We start from the raw sequence: 7,642 nt of genomic DNA on the forward strand, positions 1-7,642 counted from the left end.
GACCCTGGACACCACACTTTGTCTCGATTCCAGGGCTGAGGGAAAAGGATAACAATCTTCACAAGCAGGCAGTGAGGATGAATGAGTTAATCTTTTTTTTTTTTAACCTAATGGTGTGGGCTTAAGATTTTTTGTTTTTACATCTTTATTGGAGTATAATTGCTTTACAATGGTGTGTTAGTTTCTGCTGCATAACAAAGTGAATCAGTTATACATATACATATGTTCCCATATCTCTTCCCTCTTGCATCTCCCTCCCTCCCACCCTCCCTATCCCACCCCTCTAAGTGGTCACAAAGCACCGAGCTGATCTCCCTGTGCTATGCAGCTGCTTCCCACTAGCTATCTACCTTACGTTTGGTAGTGTACATATGTCCATGCCTCTCTCTCGCTTTGTCACAGCTTACCCTTCCCCCTCCCCATATCCTCAAGTCCATTCTCTAGTAGGTCTGTGTCTTTATTCCTGTCTTACCCCTAGGTTCTTCATGACATTTTTTTTTCTTAAATTCCATATATATGTGTTAGCATACGGTTAATCTTTAAGGAGCGTTTGGATAACATAAAATGGGCAAACTCCTATTCATGTCTTTCTAGAACCAGCATCAGACTAAAACACCTGCTACGAAGCTAATCCTTTTATATAACGTTTTCTTAAAGGAAGCAATTTGCAGATTTTCATAAATCTTAGCCTCCTGGAAGTGGGAACAGGACACACATTTCACTCAGAGTCAGTGAAAAGGGGGAATGATCTCCTCCCAATGAAGGTTTTGCTTATCAGAGGCTAAGAGAGGCCAGGGAGAAACTGTGGCCCTTGCCTGCCCTGCCTGCCCTGTGTGCCCTGGCTGAGGGAGAGAAGCCAGGTCTCTTCAGCCCCTGAATCCTCCATCCACAGCTGCCACCTTCCGGGTGTGTGGGAGGAGGGACTGTGTACAGTCTAACTGCTTCCTCTACCAGCTGGCCAAGCACATCACCATTCCTCTGGCTGCCAGTAGCCATTCCTTGCTTTAAGGCCTTTCAGAGTTATGAGTACTTTGACAGCCAAAGATGAGAAGTCCTCCTTCTGAGCTGTTTGGCCACTTTCACAGCACCCCAGGGGAGTTTCTCTGTAGGAACTGTCTTTGTTCACCACGTAGCATTACCTTTTTACAAAATCTAATCCCTCTTCCTGTGAGGTATCCACAGTGAGGATCTAGTTTTTCTGGAGGCCCTATCTCTGCTCCATTTCCTAAATTTCCTTGCCCAACTCTCAGGCAATTATCACCTTCTGTTTGACGACAGCATTCTAGAATGTCTCCTTAATCCAGCCTGCATATGCCCAGCATTGCCTGCCTTCCCTGTCCCTCTCCACCTATTCAAATCTTAAAGTTGAAACAAAATCTCTCCAATACCACCCCTATTCCCACATTCTCTTTGAAGTTCCTTGTGGCTATTGTCACACATGTGCCTGGGTGACAGGGGAAAGAAGGGAAGGGAGGGCAACAGGGGCAGACAGAGCAACATTGACAAAATTGTGAGGTAAGCACACGGCCCATCTTGGGGAACTACAGACCATCCAGTAAAGCAAGAGTCCAGGGAGCAAGGGAGAGAGAGAGAGAAACCTGGTGAGGGCACTCCGAGGCAGGTCACAAAGAACCTTTGGAGTGAAGTTCGGACTTTATCAGGAGACGGTGGGAACCACTGAAGGGTTTTAAGTAGGCAAGTGTCACAAACAGATTTGGAAACAACAGGAGACCACCTGGCACTGTTGCAATAATCCAAAGTTGACAGCGGCGAGGGAAAAGGAGACGTGATCTTAACCTAAGCAGCATTACTCAAACTGTTGTCCTTGGACCAGGGCCAACTTCTGGATCAACGTCCATCTTCCCACCGTTTTTACTGATCTGCTATGAGATAAGGAACTAGTGCCAGAAAGTAAACCCAAGGCAGTTCTTACTTCAAGAAAGTCTTGCTTTAGGAAAAATTTTTGAAAGTGTCAGTTGAACTAAAAAGTGTGCCTAGTGACATCGTTGATTTACATTCTGGCCCAAGTGCCTTATCTTTGTGGACCCGTCACAAGCAGTTCGCAGACCAGGGATGTAAGCGGCACTGAATCAAAGTACTTTCTGAACCGATGGTGATTTTTTTTTTTTTTCTTTTTTTTGCGGTACGCGGGTCTCTCGCTGTTGCGGCCTCTCCCGTTGTGGAGCACAGGCTCCGGACGCGCAGGCTCAGCGGCCATGGCTCACGGGCCCAGCCGCTCCGCGGCATGTGGGATCTTCCCGGACCGGGGCACGAACCCGTGTCCCCTGCATCGGCAGGCGGACTCTCAACCACTGCGCCACCAGGGAAGCCCCCGATGGTGATTTGGGTCAGTGAGAAGCTTGTAGTCATGGTAGGTTAGGAAAGGGAGGGAGACAAGGTATGATTCTAAGAAGAACCAGTAACCCAAGGTGTGGAAGGGATGACGTGCTGAAAGAATGGTACATGAATTGAGTCTCTGAGGGCTCAAACTGAGATGCCAGATCCCAGAGTGGAATTGACCATGGCTTTGAGTAAAGCAGAACTGAGTTCAAATGCCAACATCCTGATGTACAGTGTAAACTTATGCTATTTAGCTAACCTCTCTGAACCTCATTTCCCTGTCAGTAAAACGGAGGGAATAATACCGGCCTCAGAGGGACACGATTCCCATGACACAGCATACATTTGTGCTGTGACACAGCATACATGACACAGCAGGCGTTTGTTAACCATTCCCAAGATCTGGCGCAGGATAAGCACTTGTTGAAAATGTGTTGAAGATCATAAAAAATATGCTCAAAGGTGATGAGAAGGCTGTAAAAAAAAAAAAGAATAGTGTGAATAAAGACAGAGTTCGAAGTATGTAAGTTGGCTAGTCTGGAATATCAAACTCTGTAAAAAGGTAGTAAAATCCTGAAGAGCTCTGTCCCCAGCAGAGTTGTAAAGTCCATTTTTCTACCCCATATTCCTTCCTACTCCAGCCTCAGTCCCACATTCCGCGGCCCCAGCCTATGAGTCACGCTGGCTATCCTGTGTCCATCCCCAACCTTGGGTCTTGGTCTGATAACAGGGCTCTGCTTTGGTGCCTGTTTGTTCCCATTCATGTTGTAGGTACCCACCCAATACCCCAGGTCCCTCCACTAGGCCACCTGGACAACTCTGGCCAATCCCCGCCCACAGAGATTCCCAAACGCCCTGCCCCATGGCCGTTGCCCTGATACCTACTTGCAGATAGATGCACTGGAAAACCACCAGAGCCCATTGCCACTTGGTTTGGACCTCTTTACCATTTGCCTATGGGACTTTAATGTCGTATTGCCATCCCCCTTGGGCACCAAACTTTGTGGTCAGATGGAAACTTATCCCAGTACCTGATGAGTCTGGGGTTCCACCCACCCCTCAGTACCTGCCTCACCTCCAGTGTGACAATCCAATTCTAGATCCAAGCCCATCACTACATGTACCTGGGATGAAAAAAGTATGCTTATAGTAATCTCATATGATCCTTTGTATTTCTCTGGTGTCCATTGTCACTTCTCCTCTTTCATTTCTAATTTTATTGATTTGAGCCCTCTCCCCTTTTTTCTTGACGAGTCTGGCTAAAGGTTTATAAATTTTGTTTATCTTTTCAAAGAACCAGCTTTCAGTTTCATTGAACTTTTCTATTGTTCGTCTCTATTTCATTTATTTCTGCTTTATGATTTCTTACCTTCTACTAACTTTGGGTTTTGTTTGTTCTTCTTTCCTTAGTTGCTTTAGGTGTAGGTTTAGGTTGTTTATTTGAGATTTTTCTTGTTTCCTGAGGTAAAAGAGTACCTTATGTTTATATGGCAATTAACAACTCACAAAGATCTTTCACATTATCTCATTTGACCCTCACATCAAAGTCATGATATAGAAAAGAATCAACTTCCCTATTTTACAGATAAGTGCAAGTGACTTAGTCAGGATGACCAACTGTCCCAGAATGCCCAGGATTAAGAGGTTTCCTGATGTGCAGAACTTCCAGCATTAAAACCTGGACAGTCCTGAGCAAACTGGATACTTAGTCACCCTAGGTCACATAGTTAGTAAGTGACTGAGCTAGGATTTGAACCCAGGGCACCTAACCCAGTACTATAATAGTTGCACTCAATAAATATTTGGTAAATGAATGACACCTACTTAGACTGTTTTCTTTCCACTGCATCATTTGTCTCTCATAAACAGCATCCCCTTCAGACTAATATATAAAGGTCTTATTTGCCTTCCTTTTTCCTGAAATGACACTCAGAGGAAAGGGTAGGGGGGAACACTGCTTTGCATGAGAAAAGCATCCTTGCATTCACTCCCATGTAGGAATAAACACCAATAGTAATAATTTCAAAGAAGGGATTAATTAAGCAGAGTCTGTGATTATCTTAATAAGAACTTGAAATCAAAAGTGATTGTGGGGCTTCCCTGGTGGCACAGTGGTTGAGAGTCCGCCTGCCGATGCAGGGGACACGGGTTCGTGCCCCGGTCCGGGAGGATCCCACATGCCTCGGAGCGGCTGGGCCCGTGAGCCATGGCCGCTGAGCCTGCGCGTACAGAGCCTGTGCTCTGCAACGGGAGAGGCCACAACAGTGAGAGGCCCGCGTATGCAAAAAAAAAAAAATAGTGATTGTGAATGGGCCACTAACCCTGTCAATATGCATACTCTGTCCCAGAATAATCAAAGCTGATTGCATATATGAATATTCAGTACATGTAAATTTGAAATCCTAGAATCAGATAATAATACAGGGTTGTAAGAGATATGAAGTGGTCAGTATATCCCTTTAAAGTCAAGCCTAGGCTCACTGAAAGCATCTCAGAAAAGATGACAATCTGTGCTCCTTTTAAATATCTCCAGTGAGAGCCCAAGAACTTCTTCAGGTGATGCTTTTAACACTTAACCATCATGGAAGGATGAGAGAGAAGGGATTTGTGGAGCGTAGCTACATAGCTCATTATGGAAAATCTTTCCCTTTTCCTTTACTCACCAAGTAGGCTTCTGTACATCAATAACAGAGAAAGAGAGAGAGAAAAAAAAATGTTGTTACCCCAGGAGAGTCTGTGGTTCAGTACTGTTTCTAGTGGTGACACTTATGTAAAAAAGAGCAAGGGTTTCTTTACAACATCAGCATTAAAAGTATCAAAATGTGGCCCTTCCAGGGCCAATGCTAGCTTGGGACTTTGTGCAATTCACAAAAACTCACTCCTCCAAGAGGTCATTTAGAACAAGGTGTCCCATCCTCAGAGCTGTCACAGCCCCTCTCCACGGTACACAGCTCGACCTCTTGGCTAGTTGAGAGGGAGCTGAATGTCAGCCCCACCTTCTTACCCTCTGCCAGACTTTTGGGCAGGGCACAACCTCCAGTCACTGCCACCACCACCACCCCCACTCCCCGCCCAAGCTTCTGCCAGCTCAAGCTCCCTTCTGTCACCCAGGTTGCAGCTATGCTCCAAGACCGTGTCTAACCTTTACTTTGACATATTTCCTTTCTTAGCTTATATCACCTTTCAGGATAATTAAGTCTCAAGACTCAGCCCCATTGTAGGACAGCCTTTGTATGCAGCCAACATTTACATTTTTCACCTGTTTACAATCTCTGTATGCATCAAGAAGCTTCTGAATATCCATCATTCATTCAACAAGCATTTACAAGATGCCTATAGTAAGTGTGTCAGGCACCGTACTCGGGACTGAAGTTAGTGATGGAACAGTTACAAAGGGTAGGAGTACTCGAGGCCATTAGGGAAACAGGGAATAAAGCCATTCCAGGAAGAGAGAACAGTATTACACACTCAAGAAAAAATGCTCAGTTAACTACAAGTTAGTTCAGGAGGGCTGGAAGCAGGAAGTCATTTAGGAGTTGGCAGACATGAGCCTAGATAATTCAGTAATTTTCCAGGAAGTTTTCTCCATCTGATCCCTAGAGAAGCAATAGCTTCTGCCCTCTCACTTTGAATAAACATAAAGCAACCAAGGCTTCCTACCCTTCCTCTCTTATTTTCCATTTCCAATGCTTTTCCACTGATGAAGAAATTTTAACCCCTACTTGCATCTTCTTTTCCATCTGTCTTCTGTACTTACCCTACATATTAATCCACATCTGTGTTTGCTGCCGATAACCGCTGGGAAGGGTGGAGTAGTCAGGGTTTCCTGTGACCCAAGAAGAGAAAACAAGAGGGTATCAGCCCTGTGCTATGATTAAGCCACTATGAGTTTCCTTAGAAGTCTGGTTAACCTATCTCAACACAACATCAAATACCTGTCTCTGCTAAGTATAGCCTCTTCACTGAGGAGACAGAATCCCTTAAACTCCCAAAGATGCTTTCCAGTGGCAGAAAGGGAACTAAACAAAGGACTGGCTAAATTTGGCCAATATGAAGAGCCGCACAAGGGAAGGGAAGAGACTGGGAGAAAGGCTGAGACAAGCAAGGGATAAAGGGGAAGAGGCTCTACGGGAAGTGCTGCTGGCTTTGAGCAAGACTGTGGGCCTGACTCTGCGTGCCTGGCCCACCCGCAGGCTCAGCTAGAAGGTCTCCCCCCAGGCTTTCCCTCACTGCCAACCTGAGCTGTTAAAACAGGGATAGAATGTGACCCAAGGGCTGTTAACCCACAGCCTGGAGAATGACCTGTGATGCTGCCTGAGAGTGATAACAATGATCATGGTAACAATGACAGCTCTGATGCCTTGAGGGTTTACAACGTGCCTGGTAGATAGGTTATCTCTTTTAATCCTCACAACAACTCTCTGAGGTAGATACTATTACCATCTCCTTTACACAGATGAAGGTTCACAAGTCTCCTAAAATCAGAGGTTTAAGTCAAACCCTGGTCTATGTGATTCTAGAATCAAGCTCATGCTTATCTTTCAGCATAAATAAATGAATGCCTTTCATTCATTTATTTATTCATTTAACAAATGCGTCTGAGGACCCACTGTTAACCAAGTACTGCACTATGTGGAGATACAATGGAGGCCCCCAGTGGAGCTCACACTCCACAGAGGAGGCGGATCAACTGTAAGCAAATAATCAACAAAAATAACCTGTTATTAGAAAGAGGCAATAAGAAAGATGAATGGAATTTTATGGGAGAGAAGTATAGAGGAGACCTCATAGATAGGTGGTCAGAGAAGGCCCCTCAAGAAAGGGACAATACAGTGAGATCTGAAGGGTGTGTCAGAGCCAGCCAGAGGTGACCTGAGGAAGACGTGAGGGAAGAGCATGACTGGAACAGCCTATCAAAGAAGAGACGGGGGTTAGTGTGCTGGGTGTCTATGGAGAATTTGGCAGGGACCAGATCACAAAGGTTCTTAAAGGCCATCAAAAGAATTAGAGGGCTTCCCTGGTGGCACAGTGGTTGAGAGTCCGCCTGCCGATGCAGGGGACACGGGTTCGTGCCCTGGTCCGGGAAGATCCCACATGCAGCGGAGCGGCTGGGCCTGTGAGCCATAGCCGCTGAGCCCGCGCATCCGGAGCCTGTACTCTGCAACGGGAGAGGCCACGACAGTGAGAGGCCCGCATACCGCAAAACAACAAACAAACAAAAGAAAAAAGAATTAGAATTGTCTCCTAAATGCCATGGCAAGCTATTGGAGATTGTCAAGCAGTAGAGTGATAGTTGATTTGC

At 45.7% G+C, this 7,642-nt stretch overlaps 1 long non-coding RNA gene across 1 annotated transcript; it reads right to left on the bottom strand.

Annotated features, from left to right (window-relative positions):
• Positions 1-432: 432 nt before the first annotated feature.
• LOC132514583 (uncharacterized) lies at positions 433-6,160 on the bottom strand. Its single transcript, XR_009538863.1, has 3 exons — positions 6,098-6,160; positions 3,710-3,799; positions 433-2,814 (listed from the first exon to the last, which is right to left on the bottom strand). It is a non-coding gene; the product is annotated as an uncharacterized LOC132514583 (long non-coding RNA).
• Between the last annotated feature and the right edge of the window lie 1,482 nt (positions 6,161-7,642).

Source organism: Lagenorhynchus albirostris, chromosome 2 (assembly GCF_949774975.1).
Source record: "Lagenorhynchus albirostris chromosome 2, mLagAlb1.1, whole genome shotgun sequence".
Taxonomy (NCBI): Eukaryota; Metazoa; Chordata; class Mammalia; order Artiodactyla; family Delphinidae; genus Lagenorhynchus; species Lagenorhynchus albirostris.